The sequence below is a fragment of the Ranitomeya variabilis genome, chromosome 1 (assembly GCF_051348905.1).
Source record: "Ranitomeya variabilis isolate aRanVar5 chromosome 1, aRanVar5.hap1, whole genome shotgun sequence".
NCBI classification, from domain to species: domain Eukaryota; kingdom Metazoa; phylum Chordata; class Amphibia; order Anura; family Dendrobatidae; genus Ranitomeya; species Ranitomeya variabilis.
Window position 1 is genome coordinate 912,013,052 of NC_135232.1, and position 16,074 is coordinate 912,029,125.

The window sequence follows — 16,074 nt, forward strand, 5'->3', positions numbered from 1 at the left end:
ACCGACACCCACTGTGGAGACGTAGCAAAAGATTGCCGCAGGGAAGACATTTCCAGAAACTCTGGATGCTCTGTCGATGACAGTTCTGCGGTGTGCATGTGTTCAAGCTGTGCGCAACGCGTTTTGAATCTGCATAACCACACCCTTCATCCCCGTGAAGGTTCCGTGTGACAAAGCAAGCTCCATTTCCAGCTCCCTGTTCCAAAAATCCATTTAATGTATGGTCCCCAAATAGGGGACGTATCAGATATTAAACTAATAAGAACAGACACTACGCTTGATCTTGAGCCATTTGGCCGAGAAGAGATGATCAGAAATGGTTTGCCACTTGGGCCGCACCAAGGCCTACAACCGACATCCACTGTGGAGACGTAGCAAAAGATTGCCGCAGGGAAGACATTTCCAGAAACTCTGGATGCTCTGTCGATGACAGTTCTGCGGTGTGCATGTGTTCAAGCTGTGCGCAACGCGTTTTGAATCTGCATAACCACAACCTCCATCCCCGTGAAGGTTCCGTGTGACAAAGCAAGCTCCATTTCCAGCTCCCAGTTCCAAAAATCCATTTAATATATGGTCCCCAAATAGGGGACGTATCAGATATTAAACTAATAAGAACAGACACTACGCTTGATCTTGAGCCATTTGGCCGAGAAGAGATGATCAGAAATGGTTTGCCACTTGGGCCGCACCAAGGCCTACAACCGACACCCACTGTGGAGACGTAGCAAAAGATTGCCGCAGGAAAGACATTTCCAGAAACTCTGGATGCTCTATCGATGACAGTTCTGCGGTGTGCATGTGTTCAAGCTGTGCACAATGCGTTTTGAATCTGCATAACCACACCCTCCATCCCCATGAAGGTTCCGTGTGACAGAGCAAGCTCCATTTCCAGCTCCCTGGTCCAAAAATCCATTTAATATATGGTCCCCAAATAGGGGACGTATCAGATATTAAACTAATAAGAACAGACACTACGCTTGATCTTGAGCCATTTGGCCGAGAAGAGATGATCAGAAATGGTTTGCCACTTGGGCCGCACCAAGGCCTACAACCGACACCCACTGTGGAGACGTAGCAAAAGATTGCCGCAGGGAAGACATTTCCAGAAACTCTGGACACTCTGTCGATGACAGTTCTGCGGTGTGCATGTGTTCAAGCTGTGCGCAACGCATTTTGAATCTGCATAACCACACCCTCCATCCCCGTGAAGGTTCCGTGTGACAAAGCAAGCTCCATTTCCAGCTCCCTGTTCCAAAAATCCATTTAATATATGGTCCCCAAATAGGGGACGTATCAGATATTAAACTAATTAGAACAGACACTACGCTTGATCTTGAGCCATTTGGCCGAGAAGAGATGATCAGAAATGGTTTGCCACTTGGGCCGCACCAAGGCCTACAACCGACACCAACTGTGGAGACGTAGCAAAAGATTGCCGCAGGGAAGACATTTCCAGAAACTCTGGATGCTCTGTCGATGACAGTTCTGCGGTGTGCATGTGTTCAAGCTGTGCGCAACGCGTTTTGAATCTGCATAACCACACCCACCATCCCCGTGAAGGTTCCGTGTGACAAAGCAAGCTCCATTTCCAGCTCCCTGTTCCAAAAATTTATTTAATATATGGTCCCCAAATAGGGGACGTATCAGATATTAAACTAATAAGAACAGACACTACGCTTGATTTTGAGCCATTTGACCGAGAAGAGATGATCAGAAATGGTTTGCCACTTGGGCCACACCAAGGCCTACAACCGACATCCACTGTGAGACGTAGCAAAAGATTGCCGCAGGGAAGACATTTCCAGAAACTCTGGATGCTCTATCGATGACAGTTCTGCGGTGTGCATGTGTTCAAGCTGTGCGCAACGCGTTTTGAATCTGCATAACCACACCCTCCATCCCCGTGAAGGTTCCGTGCGACAAAGCAAGCTCCATTTCCAGCTCCCTGTTCCAAAAATCCATTTAATATATGGTCCCCAAATAGGGGACGTATCAGATATTAAACTAATAAGAACAGACACTACACTTGATCTTGAGCCATTTGGCCGAGAAGAGATGATCAGAAATGGTTTGCCACTTGGGCCGCACCAAGGCCTACAACCGACACCCACTGTGGAGACGTAGCAAAAGATTGCCGCAGGGAAGACATTTCCAGAAACTCTGGATGCTCTATCGATGACAGTTCTGCGGTGTGCATGTGTTCAAGCTGTGCGCAACGCGTTTTGAATCTGCATAACCACACCCTCCATCCCCGTGAAGGTTCCGTGCGACAAAGCAAGCTCCATTTCCAGCTCCCTGTTCCAAAAATCCATTTAATATATGGTCCCCAAATAGGGGACGTATCAGATATTAAACTAATAAGAACAGACACTACACTTGATCTTGAGCCATTTGGCCGAGAAGAGATGATCAGAAATGGTTTGCCACTTGGGCCGCACCAAGGCCTACAACCGACACCCACTGTGGAGACGTAGCAAAAGATTGCCGCAGGGAAGACATTTCCAGAAACTCTGGATGCTCTGTCGACGACAGTTCTGCCGTGTGCATGTGTTCAAGCTGTGTGCAACGTGTTTTGAATCTGCATAACCACACCCTCCATCCCCGTGAAGGTTCCGAGTGACAGAGCAAGCTCCATTTCCAGCTCCCTGTTCCAAAAATCCATTTAATATATGGTCCCCAAATAGGGGACGTATCAGATATTAAACTAATAAGAACAGACACTACGCTTGATCTTGAGCCATTTGGCCGAGAAGAGATGATCAGAAATGGTTTGCCACTTGGGCCGCACCAAGGCCTACAACCGACACCCACTGTGGAGACGTAGCAAAAGATTGCCGCAGGGAAGACATTTCCAGAAACTCTGGATGCTCTGTCGATGACAGTTCTGCGGTGTGCATGTGTTCAAGCTGTGCGCAACGCATTTTGAATCTGCATAACCACACCCTCCATCCCCGTGAAGGTTCCGTGTGACAAAGCAAGCTCCATTTCCAGCTCCCTGTTCCAAAAATCCATTTAATATATGGTCCCCAAATAGGGGACGTATCAGATATTAAACTAATTAGAACAGACACTACGCTTGATCTTGAGCCATTTGGCCGAGAAGAGATGATCAGAAATGGTTTGCCACTTGGGCCGCACCAAGGCCTACAACCGACACCAACTGTGGAGACGTAGCAAAAGATTGCCGCAGGGAAGACATTTCCAGAAACTCTGGATGCTCTGTCGATGACAGTTCTGCGGTGTGCATGTGTTCAAGCTGTGCGCAACGCGTTTTGAATCTGCATAACCACACCCTCCATCCCCGTGAAGGTTCCGTGTGACAAAGCAAGCTCCATTTCCAGCTCCCTGTTCCAAAAATTTATTTAATATATGGTCCCCAAATAGGGGACGTATCAGATATTAAACTAATAAGAACAGACACTACGCTTGATTTTGAGCCATTTGGCCGAGAAGAGATGATCAGAAATGGTTTGCCACTTGGGCCACACCAAGGCCTACAACCGACATCCACTGTGAGACGTAGCAAAAGATTGCCGCAGGGAAGACATTTCCAGAAACTCTGGATGCTCTATCGATGACAGTTCTGCGGTGTGCATGTGTTCAAGCTGTGCGCAACGCGTTTTGAATCTGCATAACTACACCCTCCATCCCCGTGAAGGTTCCGTGCGACAAAGCAAGCTCCATTTCCAGCTCCCTGTTCCAAAAATCCATTTAATATATGGTCCCCAAATAGGGGACGTATCAGATATTAAACTAATAAGAACAGACACTACACTTGATCTTGAGCCATTTGGCCGAGAAGAGATGATCAGAAATGGTTTGCCACTTGGGCCGCACCAAGGCCTACAACCGACACCCACTGTGGAGACGTAGCAAAAGATTGCCGCAGGGAAGACATTTCCAGAAACTCTGGATGCTCTGTCGATGACAGTTCTGCGGTGTGCATGTGTTCAAGCTGTGCGCAACGCGTTTTGAATCTGCATAACCACACCCTTCATCCCCGTGAAGGTTCCGTGTGACAAAGCAAGCTCCATTTCCAGCTCCCTGTTCCAAAAATCCATTTAATGTATGGTCCCCAAATAGGGGACGTATCAGATATTAAACTAATAAGAACAGACACTACGCTTGATCTTGAGCCATTTGGCCGAGAAGAGATGATCAGAAATGGTTTGCCACTTGGGCCGCACCAAGGCCTACAACCGACATCCACTGTGGAGACGTAGCAAAAGATTGCCGCAGGGAAGACATTTCCAGAAACTCTGGATGCTCTGTCGATGACAGTTCTGCGGTGTGCATGTGTTCAAGCTGTGCGCAACGCGTTTTGAATCTGCATAACCACACCCTCCATCCCCGTGAAGGTTCCGTGTGACAAAGCAAGCTCCATTTCCAGCTCCCAGTTCCAAAAATCCATTTAATATATGGTCCCCAAATAGGGGACGTATCAGATATTAAACTAATAAGAACAGACACTACGCTTGATCTTGAGCCATTTGGCCGAGAAGAGATGATCAGAAATGGTTTGCCACTTGGGCCGCACCAAGGCCTACAACCGACACCCACTGTGGAGACATAGCAAAAGATTGCCGCAGGAAAGACATTTCCAGAAACTCTGGATGCTCTATCGATGACAGTTCTGCGGTGTGCATGTGTTCAAGCTGTGCACAATGCGTTTTGAATCTGCATAACCACACCCTCCATCCCCGTGAAGGTTCCGTGTGACAAAGCAAGCTCCATTTCCAGCTCCCTGTTCCAAAAATCCATTTAATATATGGTCCCCAAATAGGGGACGTATCAGATATTAAACTAATAAGAACAGACACTACGCTTCATCTTGAGCCATTTGGCCGAGAAGAGATGATCAAAAATGGTTTGCCACTTGGGCCGCACCAAGGCCTACAACCGACACCCACTGTGGAGACGTAGCAAAAGATTGCCGCAGGGAAGACATTTCCAGAAACTCTGGATGCTCTGTCGACGACAGTTCTGCGGTGTGCATGTGTTCAAGCTGTGCGCAACGCGTTTTGAATCTGCATAACCACACCCTCCATCCCCGTGAAGGTTCCGTGTGACAAAGCAAGCTCCATTTCCAGCTCCCTGTTCCAAAAATCCATTTAATATATTGTCCCCAAATAGGGGACGTATCAGATATTAAACTAATAAGAACAGACACTACGCTTGATCTTGAGCCATTTGGCCAAGAAGAGATGATCAGAAATGGTTTGCCACTTGGGCCGCACCAAGGAATACAACCGACACCCACTGTGGAGACGTAGCAAAAGATTGCCGCAGGGAAGACATTTCCAGAAACTCTGGATGATCTGTCAATCATAGTTCTGCGGTGTGCATGTGTTCAAGCTGTGCGCAACGCGTTTTGAATCTGCATAACCACACCCTCCACCCCCGTGAAGGTTCCGTGCGACAAAGCAAGCTCCATTTCCAGCTCCCTGTTCCAAAAATCCATTTAATATATTGTCCCCAAATAGGGGACGTATCAGATATTAAACTAATAAGAACAGACACTACGCTTGATCTTGAGCCATTTGGCCAAGAAGAGATGATCAGAAATGGTTTGCCACTTGGGCCGCACCAAGGCCTACAACCGACACCCACTGTGGAGACGTAGCAAAAGATTGCCGCAGGGAAGACATTTCCAGAAACTCTGGATGATCTGTCAATCATAGTTCTGCGGTGTGCATGTGTTCAAGCTGTGCGCAACGCGTTTTGAATCTGCATAACCACACCCTCCATCCCCGTGAAGGTTCCGTGTGACAAAGCAAGCTCCATTTCCAGCTCCCTGTTCCAAAAATCCATTTAATATATGGTCCCCAAATAGGGGATGTATCAGATATTAAACTAATAAGAACAGACACTACGCTTGATCTTGAGCCATTTGGCCAAGAAGAGATGATCAGAAATGGTTTGCCACTTGGGCCGCACCAAGGCCTACAACCGACACCCACTGTGGAGACGTAGCAAAATATTGCCGCAGGGAAGACATTTCCAGAAACTCTGGATGATCTGTCGATGACAGTTCTGCGGTGTGCATGTGTTCAAGCTGTGCGCAACGCGTTTTGAATCTGCATAACCACACCCTCCACCCCCGTGAAGGTTCCGTGCGACAAAGCAAGCTCCATTTCCAGCTCCCTGTTCCAAAAATCCATTTAATATATGGTCCCCAAATAGGGGACGTATCAGCTATTAAACTAATAAGAACAGACACTACGCTTGATCTTGAGCCATTTGGCCGAGAAGAGATGATCAGAAATGGTTTGCCACTTGGGCCGCACCAAGGCCTGCAACCGACACTTACTGTGGAGACGTAGCAAAAGATAGCCGCAGGGAAGACATTTCCAGAAACTCTGGATGCTCTGTCGATGACAGTTCTGCGGTGTGCATGTGTTCAAGCTGTGCGCAACGCGTTTTGAATCTGCATAACCACACCCTCCATCCCCGTGAAGGTTCCATGTGACAGAGCAAGCTCCATTTCCAGCTCCCTGTTCCAAAAATCCATTTAATATATGGTCCCCAAATAGGGGACGTATCAGATATTAAACTAATAAGAACAGACACTACGCTTGATCTTGAGCCATTTGGCCGAGAAGAGATGATCAGAAATGGTTTGCCACTTGGGCCGCACCAAGGCCTACAACCGACACCCACTGTGCAGACGTAGCAAAAGATTGCGGAAGGGAAGACATTTCCAGAAACTCTGGATGCTCTGTCGATGACAGTTCTGCGGTGTGCATGTGTTCAAGCTGTGCGCAACGCGTTTTGAATCTGCATAACCACACCCTCCATCCCCGTGAAGGTTCCGAGTGACAGAGCAAGCTCCATTTCCAGCTCCCTGTTCCAAAAATCCATTTAATATATGGTCCCCAAATAGGGGACGTATCAGATATTAAACTAATAAGAACAGACACTACGCTTGATCTTGAGCAATTTGGCCGAGAAGAGATGATCAGAAATGGTTTGCCACTTGGGCCGCACCAAGGCCTACAACCGACACCCACTGTGGAGACGTAGCAAAAGATTGCCGCAGGGAAGACATTTCCAGAAACTCTGGATGCTCTGTCGATGACAGTTCTGCGGTGTGCATGTGTTCAAGCTGTGCGCAACGCATTTTGAATCTGCATAACCACACCCTCCATCCCCGTGAAGGTTCCGTGTGACAAAGCAAGCTCCATTTCCAGCTCCCTGTTCCAAAAATCCATTTAATATATGGTCCCCAAATAGGGGACGTATCAGATATTAAACTAATAAGAACAGACACTACGCTTGATCTTGAGCCATTTGGCCGAGAAGAGATGATCAGAAATGGTTTGCCACTTGGGCCGCACCAAGGCCTACAACCGACACCAACTGTGGAGACGTAGCAAAAGATTGCCGCAGGGAAGACATTTCCAGAAACTCTGGATGCTCTGTCGATGACAGTTCTGCGGTGTGCATGTGTTCAAGCTGTGCGCAACGCGTTTTGAATCTGCATAACCACACCCTCCATCCCCGTGAAGGTTCCGTGTGACAAAGCAAGCTCCATTTCCAGCTCCCTGTTCCAAAAATCCATTTAATATATGGTCCCCAAATAGGGGACGTATCAGATATTAAACTAATAAGAACAGACACTACGCTTGATCTTGAGCCATTTGGCCGAGAAGAGATGATCAGAAATGGTTTGCCACTTGGGCCACACCAAGGCCTACAACCGACATCCACTGTGAGACGTAGCAAAAGATTGCCACAGGGAAGACATTTCCAGAAACTCTGGATGCTCTATCGATGACAGTTCTGCGGTGTGCATGTGTTCAAGCTGTGCGCAACGCGTTTTGAATCTGCATAACCACACCCTCCATCCCCGTGAAGGTTCCGTGCGACAAAGCAAGCTCCATTTCCAGCTCCCTGTTCCAAAAATCCATTTAATATATGGTCCCCAAATAGGGGACGTATCAGATATTAAACTAATAAGAACAGACACTACGCTTGATCTTGAGCCATTTGGCCGAGAAGAGATGATCAGAAATGGTTTGCCACTTGGGCCACACCAAGGCCTACAACCGACATCCACTGTGAGACGTAGCAAAAGATTGCCACAGGGAAGACATTTCCAGAAACTCTGGATGCTCTATCGATGACAGTTCTGCGGTGTGCATGTGTTCAAGCTGTGCGCAACGCGTTTTGAATCTGCATAACCACACCCTCCATCCCCGTGAAGGTTCCGTGCGACAAAGCAAGCTCCATTTCCAGCTCCCTGTTCCAAAAATCCATTTAATATATGGTCCCCAAATAGGGGACGTATCAGATATTAAACTAATAAGAACAGACACTACACTTGATCTTGAGCCATTTGGCCGAGAAGAGATGATCAGAAATGGTTTGCCACTTGGGCCGCACCAAGGCCTACAACCGACACCCACTGTGGAGACGTAGCAAAAGATTGCCGCAGGGAAGACATTTCCAGAAACTCTGGATGCTCTGTCGATGACAGTTCTGCGGTGTGCATGTGTTCAAGCTGTGCGCAACGCGTTTTGAATCTGCATAACCACACCCTTCATCCCCGTGAAGGTTCCGTGTGACAAAGCAAGCTCCATTTCCAGCTCCCTGTTCCAAAAATCCATTTAATGTATGGTCCCCAAATAGGGGACGTATCAGATATTAAACTAATAAGAACAGACTCTATGCTTGATCTTGAGCCATTTGGCCGAGAAGAGATGATCAGAAATGGTTTGCCACTTGGGCCGCACCAAGGCCTACAACCGACATCCACTGTGGAGACGTAGCAAAAGATTGCCGCAGGGAAGACATTTCCAGAAACTCTGGATGATCTGTCAATCATAGTTCTGCGGTGTGCATGTGTTCAAGCTGTGCGCAACGCGTTTTGAATCTGCATAACCACACCCTCCATCCCCGTGAAGGTTCCGTGTGACAAAGCAAGCTCCATTTCCAGCTCCCTGTTCCAAAAATCCATTTAATATATGGTCCCCAAATAGGGGATGTATCAGATATTAAACTAATAAGAACAGACACTACGCTTGATCTTGAGCCATTTGGCCGAGAAGAGATGATCAGAAATGGTTTGCCACTTGGGCCGCACCAAGGCCTACAACCGACACCCACTGTGGAGACGTAGCAAAAGATTGCCGCAGGGAAGACATTTCCAGAAACTCTGGATGATCTGTCGATGACAGTTCTGCGGTGTGCATGTGTTCAAGCTGTGCGCAACGCGTTTTGAATCTGCATAACCACACCCTCCACCCCCGTGATGGTTCCGTGGGACAAAGCAAGCTCCATTTCCAGCTCCCTGTTCCAAAAATCCATTTAATATATGGTCCCCAAATAGGGGACGTATCAGATATTAAACTAATAAGAACAGACACTACGCTTGATCTTGAGCCATTTGGCCGAGAAGAGATGATCAGAAATGATTTGCCACTTGGGCCGCACCAAGGCCTACAACCGACACCCACTGTGGAGACGTAGCAAAAGATTGCCGCAGGGAAGACATTTCCAGAAACTCTGGATGCTCTGTCGATGACAGTTCTGCGGTGTGCATGTGTTCAAGCTGTGCGCAACGCGTTTTGAATCTGCATAACCACACCCTCCATCCCCGTGAAGGTTCCGTGTGACAAAGCAAGCTCCATTTCCAGCTCCCTGTTCCAAAAATCCATTTAATATATGGTCCCCAAATAGGGGACGTATCAGATATTAAACTAATAAGAACAGACACTACGCTTGATCTTGAGCCATTTGGCCGAGAAGAGATGATCAGAAATGGTTTGCCACTTGGGCCGCACCAAGGCCTACAACCGACACCCACTGTGGAGACGTAGCAAAAGATTGCCGCAGGGAAGACATTTCCAGAAACTCTGGATGCTCTGTCGATGACAGTTCTGCGGTGTGCATGTGTTCAAGCTGTGCGCAACGCGTTTTGAATCTGCATAACCACACCCTCCATCCCCGTGAAGGTTCCGTGTGACAAAGCAAGCTCCATTTCCAGCTCCCTGTTCCAATAATCCATGTAATATATGGTCCCCAATTAGGGGACGTATCAGATATTAAACTAATAACAGACACTACGCTTGATCTTGATCCATTTGGCCGAGAAGAGATGATCAGAAATGGTTTGCCACTTGGGCCGCACCAAGGCCTACAACCGACACCCACTGTTAAGATGTAGCAAAAGATTGCCGCAGGGAAGACATTTCCAGAAACTCTGGATGCTCTGTCGATGACAGTTCTGCGGTGTGCATGTGTTCAAGCTGTGCACAACGCGTTTTGAATCTGCATAACCACACCCTCCATCCCCGTGAAGGTTCCGTGTGACAAAGCAAGCTCCATTTCCAGCTCCCTGTTCCAAAAATCCATTTAATATATGGTCCCCAAATAGGGGACGTAACAGATATTAAACTAATAAGAACAGACACTACGCTTGATCTTGAGCCATTTGGCCGAGAAGAGATGATCAGAAATGGTTTGCCACTTGGGCCGCACCAAGGCCTACAACCGACACCCACTGTGGAGACGTAGCAAAAGATTGCCGCAGGGAAGACATTTCCAGAAACTCTGGATGCTTTGTCGACGACAGTTCTGCGGTGTGCATGTGTTCAAGCTGTGCGCAACGCGTTTTGAATCTGCATAACCACAGCCTCCATCCCCGTGAAGGTTCCGTGTGACAAAGCAAGCTCCATTTCCAGCTCCCTGTTCCAAAAATCCATTTAATATATGGTCCCCAAATAGGGGACGTATCAGATATTAAACTAATAAGAACAGACACTACGCTTGATCTTGAGCCATTTGGCCGAGAAGAGATGATCAGAAATGGTTTGCCACTTGGGCCGCACCAAGGCCTACAACCGACACCCACTGTGGAGACGTAGCAAAAGATTGCCGCAGGGAAGACATTTCCAGAAACTCTGGATGCTCTGTCGATGACAGTTCTGCGGTGTGCATGTGTTCAAACTGTGTGCAACGCATTTTGAATCTGCATAACCACACCCTCCATCCCCGTGAAGGTTCCGTGTGACAAAGCAAGCTCCATTTCCAGCTCCCTGTTCCAAAAATCCATTTAATATATGGTCCCCAAATAGGAGACGTATCAGATATTAAACTAATAAGAACAGACACTACGCTTGATCTTGAGCCATTTGGCCGAGAAGAGATGATCAGAAATGGTTTGCCACTTGGGCCGCACCAAGGCCTACAACCGACATCCACTGTGAGACGTAGCAAAAGATTGCCGCAGGGAAGACATTTCCAGAAACTCTGGATGCTCTATCGATGACAGTTCTGCGGTGTGCATGTGTTCAAGCTGTGCGCAACGCGTTTTGAATCTGCATAACCACACCCTCCATCCCCGTGAAGGTTCTGTGCGACAAAGCAAGCTCCATTTCCAGCTCCCTGTTCCAAAAATCCATTTAATATATGGTCCCCAAATAGGGGACGTATCAGATATTAAACTAATAAGAACAGACACTACACTTGATCTTGAGCCATTTGGCCGAGAAGAGATGATCAGAAATGGTTTGCCACTTGGGCCGCACCAAGGCCTACAACCGACACCCACTGTGGAGACGTAGCAAAAGATTGCCGCAGGGAAGACATTTCCAGAAACTCTGGATGCTCTGTCGATGACAGTTCTGCGGTGTGCATGTGTTCAAGCTGTGCGCAACGCGTTTTGAATCTGCATAACCACACCCTTCATCCCCGTGAAGGTTCCGTGTGACAAAGCAAGCTCCATTTCCAGCTCCCTGTTCCAAAAATCCATTTAATGTATGGTCCCCAAATAGGGGACGTATCAGATATTAAACTAATAAGAACAGACACTACGCTTGATCTTGAGCCATTTGGCCGAGAAGAGATGATCAGAAATGGTTTGCCACTTGGGCCGCACCAAGGCCTACAACCGACACCCACTGTGGAGACGTAGCAAAAGATTGCCGCAGGGAAGACATTTCCAGAAACTCTGGATGCTTTGTCGACGACAGTTCTGCGGTGTGCATGTGTTCAAGCTGTGCGCAACGCGTTTTGAATCTGCATAACCACACCCTCCATCCCCGTGAAGGTTCCGTGTGACAAAGCAAGCTCCATTTCCAGCTCCCTGTTCCAAAAATCCATTTAATATATGGTCCCCAAATAGGGGACGTATCAGATATTAAACTAATAAGAACAGACACTACGCTTGATCTTGAGCCATTTGGCCGAGAAGAGATGATCAGAAATGGTTTGCCACTTGGGCCGCACCAAGGCCTACAACCGACACCCACTGTGGAGACGTAGCAAAAGATTGCCGCAGGGAAGACATTTCCAGAAACTCTGGATGCTCTGTCGATGACAGTTCTGCGGTGTGCATGTGTTCAAACTGTGTGCAACGCATTTTGAATCTGCATAACCACACCCTCCATCCCCGTGAAGGTTCCGTGTGACAAAGCAAGCTCCATTTCCAGCTCCCTGTTCCAAAAATCCATTTAATATATGGTCCCCAAATAGGGGTTGTATCAGATATTAAACTAATAAGAACAGACACTACGCTTGATCTTGAGCCATTTGGCCGAGAAGAGATGATCAGAAATGGTTTGCCACTTGGGCCGCACCAAGGCCTACAACCGACATCCACTGTGAGACGTAGCAAAAGATTGCCGCAGGGAAGACATTTCCAGAAACTCTGGATGCTCTATCGATGACAGTTCTGCGGTGTGCATGTGTTCAAGCTGTGCGCAACGCGTTTTGAATCTGCATAACCACACCCTCCATCCCCGTGAAGGTTCTGTGCGACAAAGCAAGCTCCATTTCCAGCTCCCTGTTCCAAAAATCCATTTAATATATGGTCCCCAAATAGGGGACGTATCAGATATTAAACTAATAAGAACAGACACTACACTTGATCTTGAGCCATTTGGCCGAGAAGAGATGATCAGAAATGGTTTGCCACTTGGGCCGCACCAAGGCCTACAACCGACACCCACTGTGGAGACGTAGCAAAAGATTGCCGCAGGGAAGACATTTCCAGAAACTCTGGATGCTCTGTCGATGACAGTTCTGCGGTGTGCATGTGTTCAAGCTGTGCGCAACGCGTTTTGAATCTGCATAACCACACCCTTCATCCCCGTGAAGGTTCCGTGTGACAAAGCAAGCTCCATTTCCAGCTCCCTGTTCCAAAAATCCATTTAATGTATGGTCCCCAAATAGGGGACGTATCAGATATTAAACTAATAAGAACAGACACTACGCTTGATCTTGAGCCATTTGGCCGAGAAGAGATGATCAGAAATGGTTTGCCACTTGGGCCGCACCAAGGCCTACAACCGACACCCACTGTGGAGACGTAGCAAAAGATTGCCGCAGGGAAGACATTTCCAGAAACTCTGGATGCTCTGTCGATGACAGTTCTGCGGTGTGCATGTGTTCAAGCTGTGCGCAACGCGTTTTGAATCTGCATAACCACACCCTCCATCCCCGTGAAGGTTCCGTGTGACAAAGCAAGCTCCATTTCCAGCTCCCTGTTCCAAAAATCCATGTAATATATGGTCCCCAATTAGGGGACGTATCAGATATTAAACTAATAACAGACACTACGCTTGATCTTGATCCATTTGGCCGAGAAGAGATGATCAGAAATGGTTTGCCACTTGGGCCGCACCAAGGCCTACAACCGACACCCACTGTTAAGATGTAGCAAAAGATTGCCGCAGGGAAGACATTTCCAGAAACTCTGGATGCTCTGTCGATGACAGTTCTGCGGTGTGCATGTGTTCAAGCTGTGCACAACGCGTTTTGAATCTGCATAACCACACCCTCCATCCCCGTGAAGGTTCCGTGTGACAAAGCAAGCTCCATTTCCAGCTCCCTGTTCCAAAAATCCATTTAATATATGGTCCCCAAATAGGGGACGTAACAGATATTAAACTAATAAGAACAGACACTACGCTTGATCTTGAGCCATTTGGCCGAGAAGAGATGATCAGAAATGGTTTGCCACTTGGGCCGCACCAAGGCCTACAACCGACACCCACTGTGGAGACGTAGCAAAAGATTGCCGCAGGGAAGACATTTCCAGAAACTCTGGATGCTTTGTCGACGACAGTTCTGCGGTGTGCATGTGTTCAAGCTGTGCGCAACGCGTTTTGAATCTGCATAACCACAGCCTCCATCCCCGTGAAGGTTCCGTGTGACAAAGCAAGCTCCATTTCCAGCTCCCTGTTCCAAAAATCCATTTAATATATGGTCCCCAAATAGGGGACGTATCAGATATTAAACTAATAAGAACAGACACTACGCTTGATCTTGAGCCATTTGGCCGAGAAGAGATGATCAGAAATGGTTTGCCACTTGGGCCGCACCAAGGCCTACAACCGACACCCACTGTGGAGACGTAGCAAAAGATTGCCGCAGGGAAGACATTTCCAGAAACTCTGGATGCTCTGTCGATGACAGTTCTGCGGTGTGCATGTGTTCAAACTGTGTGCAACGCATTTTGAATCTGCATAACCACACCCTCCATCCCCGTGAAGGTTCCGTGTGACAAAGCAAGCTCCATTTCCAGCTCCCTGTTCCAAAAATCCATTTAATATATGGTCCCCAAATAGGAGACGTATCAGATATTAAACTAATAAGAACAGACACTACGCTTGATCTTGAGCCATTTGGCCGAGAAGAGATGATCAGAAATGGTTTGCCACTTGGGCCGCACCAAGGCCTACAACCGACATCCACTGTGAGACGTAGCAAAAGATTGCCGCAGGGAAGACATTTCCAGAAACTCTGGATGCTCTATCGATGACAGTTCTGCGGTGTGCATGTGTTCAAGCTGTGCGCAACGCGTTTTGAATCTGCATAACCACACCCTCCATCCCCGTGAAGGTTCTGTGCGACAAAGCAAGCTCCATTTCCAGCTCCCTGTTCCAAAAATCCATTTAATATATGGTCCCCAAATAGGGGACGTATCAGATATTAAACTAATAAGAACAGACACTACACTTGATCTTGAGCCATTTGGCCGAGAAGAGATGATCAGAAATGGTTTGCCACTTGGGCCGCACCAAGGCCTACAACCGACACCCACTGTGGAGACGTAGCAAAAGATTGCCGCAGGGAAGACATTTCCAGAAACTCTGGATGCTCTGTCGATGACAGTTCTGCGGTGTGCATGTGTTCAAACTGTGTGCAACGCATTTTGAATCTGCATAACCACACCCTCCATCCCCGTGAAGGTTCCGTGTGACAAAGCAAGCTCCATTTCCAGCTCCCTGTTCCAAAAATCCATTTAATATATGGTCCCCAAATAGGGGTTGTATCAGATATTAAACTAATAAGAACAGACACTACGCTTGATCTTGAGCCATTTGGCCGAGAAGAGATGATCAGAAATGGTTTGCCACTTGGGCCGCACCAAGGCCTACAACCGACATCCACTGTGAGACGTAGCAAAAGATTGCCGCAGGGAAGACATTTCCAGAAACTCTGGATGCTCTATCGATGACAGTTCTGCGGTGTGCATGTGTTCAAGCTGTGCGCAACGCGTTTTGAATCTGCATAACCACACCCTCCATCCCCGTGAAGGTTCTGTGCGACAAAGCAAGCTCCATTTCCAGCTCCCTGTTCCAAAAATCCATTTAATATATGGTCCCCAAATAGGGGACGTATCAGATATTAAACTAATAAGAACAGACACTACACTTGATCTTGAGCCATTTGGCCGAGAAGAGATGATCAGAAATGGTTTGCCACTTGGGCCGCACCAAGGCCTACAACCGACACCCACTGTGGAGACGTAGCAAAAGATTGCCGCAGGGAAGACATTTCCAGAAACTCTGGATGCTCTGTCGATGACAGTTCTGCGGTGTGCATGTGTTCAAGCTGTGCGCAACGCGTTTTGAATCTGCATAACCACACCCTTCATCCCCGTGAAGGTTCCGTGTGACAAAGCAAGCTCCATTTCCAGCTCCCTGTTCCAAAAATCCATTTAATGTATGGTCCCCAAATAGGGGACGTATCAGATATTAAACTAATAAGAACAGACACTACGCTTGATCTTGAGCCATTTGGCCGAGAAGAGATGATCAGAAATGGTTTGCCACTTGGGCCGCA

The 16,074-nt window shown here is 47.7% G+C and overlaps 46 pseudogenes; all 46 read right to left on the minus strand.

The window, feature by feature from the left end:
• Positions 1-156: 156 nt before the first annotated feature.
• Positions 157-308, minus strand: LOC143796053 (U2 spliceosomal RNA; annotated as a pseudogene).
• Positions 309-485: 177 nt separating this feature from the next.
• Positions 486-658, minus strand: LOC143794856 (U2 spliceosomal RNA; annotated as a pseudogene).
• A 176-nt stretch (positions 659-834) lies between these two features.
• LOC143794347 (U2 spliceosomal RNA) lies at positions 835-1,008 on the minus strand (annotated as a pseudogene).
• Positions 1,009-1,184: 176 nt separating this feature from the next.
• On the minus strand, positions 1,185-1,358 carry LOC143796976 (U2 spliceosomal RNA; annotated as a pseudogene).
• Positions 1,359-1,556: 198 nt separating this feature from the next.
• On the minus strand, positions 1,557-1,708 carry LOC143797303 (U2 spliceosomal RNA; annotated as a pseudogene).
• Positions 1,709-1,883: 175 nt separating this feature from the next.
• On the minus strand, positions 1,884-2,057 carry LOC143801527 (U2 spliceosomal RNA; annotated as a pseudogene).
• A 176-nt stretch (positions 2,058-2,233) lies between these two features.
• Positions 2,234-2,407, minus strand: LOC143801528 (U2 spliceosomal RNA; annotated as a pseudogene).
• A 176-nt stretch (positions 2,408-2,583) lies between these two features.
• LOC143801460 (U2 spliceosomal RNA) lies at positions 2,584-2,757 on the minus strand (annotated as a pseudogene).
• A 176-nt stretch (positions 2,758-2,933) lies between these two features.
• On the minus strand, positions 2,934-3,107 carry LOC143796977 (U2 spliceosomal RNA; annotated as a pseudogene).
• A 176-nt stretch (positions 3,108-3,283) lies between these two features.
• LOC143796924 (U2 spliceosomal RNA) lies at positions 3,284-3,457 on the minus strand (annotated as a pseudogene).
• Positions 3,458-3,632: 175 nt separating this feature from the next.
• On the minus strand, positions 3,633-3,806 carry LOC143801376 (U2 spliceosomal RNA; annotated as a pseudogene).
• A 198-nt stretch (positions 3,807-4,004) lies between these two features.
• Positions 4,005-4,156, minus strand: LOC143796054 (U2 spliceosomal RNA; annotated as a pseudogene).
• A 176-nt stretch (positions 4,157-4,332) lies between these two features.
• Positions 4,333-4,506, minus strand: LOC143794823 (U2 spliceosomal RNA; annotated as a pseudogene).
• A 176-nt stretch (positions 4,507-4,682) lies between these two features.
• On the minus strand, positions 4,683-4,856 carry LOC143796879 (U2 spliceosomal RNA; annotated as a pseudogene).
• A 176-nt stretch (positions 4,857-5,032) lies between these two features.
• On the minus strand, positions 5,033-5,206 carry LOC143794520 (U2 spliceosomal RNA; annotated as a pseudogene).
• Positions 5,207-5,382: 176 nt separating this feature from the next.
• Positions 5,383-5,556, minus strand: LOC143794128 (U2 spliceosomal RNA; annotated as a pseudogene).
• A 176-nt stretch (positions 5,557-5,732) lies between these two features.
• LOC143796477 (U2 spliceosomal RNA) lies at positions 5,733-5,906 on the minus strand (annotated as a pseudogene).
• Positions 5,907-6,082: 176 nt separating this feature from the next.
• On the minus strand, positions 6,083-6,256 carry LOC143794373 (U2 spliceosomal RNA; annotated as a pseudogene).
• A 198-nt stretch (positions 6,257-6,454) lies between these two features.
• On the minus strand, positions 6,455-6,606 carry LOC143794476 (U2 spliceosomal RNA; annotated as a pseudogene).
• Positions 6,607-6,782: 176 nt separating this feature from the next.
• LOC143795686 (U2 spliceosomal RNA) lies at positions 6,783-6,956 on the minus strand (annotated as a pseudogene).
• A 176-nt stretch (positions 6,957-7,132) lies between these two features.
• On the minus strand, positions 7,133-7,306 carry LOC143795140 (U2 spliceosomal RNA; annotated as a pseudogene).
• Positions 7,307-7,482: 176 nt separating this feature from the next.
• On the minus strand, positions 7,483-7,656 carry LOC143795141 (U2 spliceosomal RNA; annotated as a pseudogene).
• A 175-nt stretch (positions 7,657-7,831) lies between these two features.
• On the minus strand, positions 7,832-8,005 carry LOC143794427 (U2 spliceosomal RNA; annotated as a pseudogene).
• A 175-nt stretch (positions 8,006-8,180) lies between these two features.
• LOC143801529 (U2 spliceosomal RNA) lies at positions 8,181-8,354 on the minus strand (annotated as a pseudogene).
• A 198-nt stretch (positions 8,355-8,552) lies between these two features.
• On the minus strand, positions 8,553-8,704 carry LOC143797206 (U2 spliceosomal RNA; annotated as a pseudogene).
• A 176-nt stretch (positions 8,705-8,880) lies between these two features.
• LOC143796282 (U2 spliceosomal RNA) lies at positions 8,881-9,054 on the minus strand (annotated as a pseudogene).
• A 198-nt stretch (positions 9,055-9,252) lies between these two features.
• LOC143794538 (U2 spliceosomal RNA) lies at positions 9,253-9,404 on the minus strand (annotated as a pseudogene).
• Positions 9,405-9,580: 176 nt separating this feature from the next.
• Positions 9,581-9,754, minus strand: LOC143795142 (U2 spliceosomal RNA; annotated as a pseudogene).
• Positions 9,755-9,930: 176 nt separating this feature from the next.
• On the minus strand, positions 9,931-10,101 carry LOC143797409 (U2 spliceosomal RNA; annotated as a pseudogene).
• A 176-nt stretch (positions 10,102-10,277) lies between these two features.
• Positions 10,278-10,451, minus strand: LOC143796726 (U2 spliceosomal RNA; annotated as a pseudogene).
• Positions 10,452-10,649: 198 nt separating this feature from the next.
• LOC143795660 (U2 spliceosomal RNA) lies at positions 10,650-10,801 on the minus strand (annotated as a pseudogene).
• A 176-nt stretch (positions 10,802-10,977) lies between these two features.
• LOC143796257 (U2 spliceosomal RNA) lies at positions 10,978-11,151 on the minus strand (annotated as a pseudogene).
• Positions 11,152-11,326: 175 nt separating this feature from the next.
• Positions 11,327-11,500, minus strand: LOC143801386 (U2 spliceosomal RNA; annotated as a pseudogene).
• A 198-nt stretch (positions 11,501-11,698) lies between these two features.
• On the minus strand, positions 11,699-11,850 carry LOC143796055 (U2 spliceosomal RNA; annotated as a pseudogene).
• A 176-nt stretch (positions 11,851-12,026) lies between these two features.
• On the minus strand, positions 12,027-12,200 carry LOC143795144 (U2 spliceosomal RNA; annotated as a pseudogene).
• A 176-nt stretch (positions 12,201-12,376) lies between these two features.
• LOC143797080 (U2 spliceosomal RNA) lies at positions 12,377-12,550 on the minus strand (annotated as a pseudogene).
• A 175-nt stretch (positions 12,551-12,725) lies between these two features.
• Positions 12,726-12,899, minus strand: LOC143801387 (U2 spliceosomal RNA; annotated as a pseudogene).
• A 198-nt stretch (positions 12,900-13,097) lies between these two features.
• LOC143796056 (U2 spliceosomal RNA) lies at positions 13,098-13,249 on the minus strand (annotated as a pseudogene).
• Positions 13,250-13,425: 176 nt separating this feature from the next.
• Positions 13,426-13,596, minus strand: LOC143797386 (U2 spliceosomal RNA; annotated as a pseudogene).
• A 176-nt stretch (positions 13,597-13,772) lies between these two features.
• LOC143796727 (U2 spliceosomal RNA) lies at positions 13,773-13,946 on the minus strand (annotated as a pseudogene).
• Positions 13,947-14,144: 198 nt separating this feature from the next.
• On the minus strand, positions 14,145-14,296 carry LOC143795663 (U2 spliceosomal RNA; annotated as a pseudogene).
• Positions 14,297-14,472: 176 nt separating this feature from the next.
• On the minus strand, positions 14,473-14,646 carry LOC143796258 (U2 spliceosomal RNA; annotated as a pseudogene).
• Positions 14,647-14,821: 175 nt separating this feature from the next.
• Positions 14,822-14,995, minus strand: LOC143801388 (U2 spliceosomal RNA; annotated as a pseudogene).
• Positions 14,996-15,171: 176 nt separating this feature from the next.
• On the minus strand, positions 15,172-15,345 carry LOC143797081 (U2 spliceosomal RNA; annotated as a pseudogene).
• A 175-nt stretch (positions 15,346-15,520) lies between these two features.
• Positions 15,521-15,694, minus strand: LOC143801389 (U2 spliceosomal RNA; annotated as a pseudogene).
• A 198-nt stretch (positions 15,695-15,892) lies between these two features.
• Positions 15,893-16,044, minus strand: LOC143796057 (U2 spliceosomal RNA; annotated as a pseudogene).
• Positions 16,045-16,074: the final 30 nt, after the last annotated feature.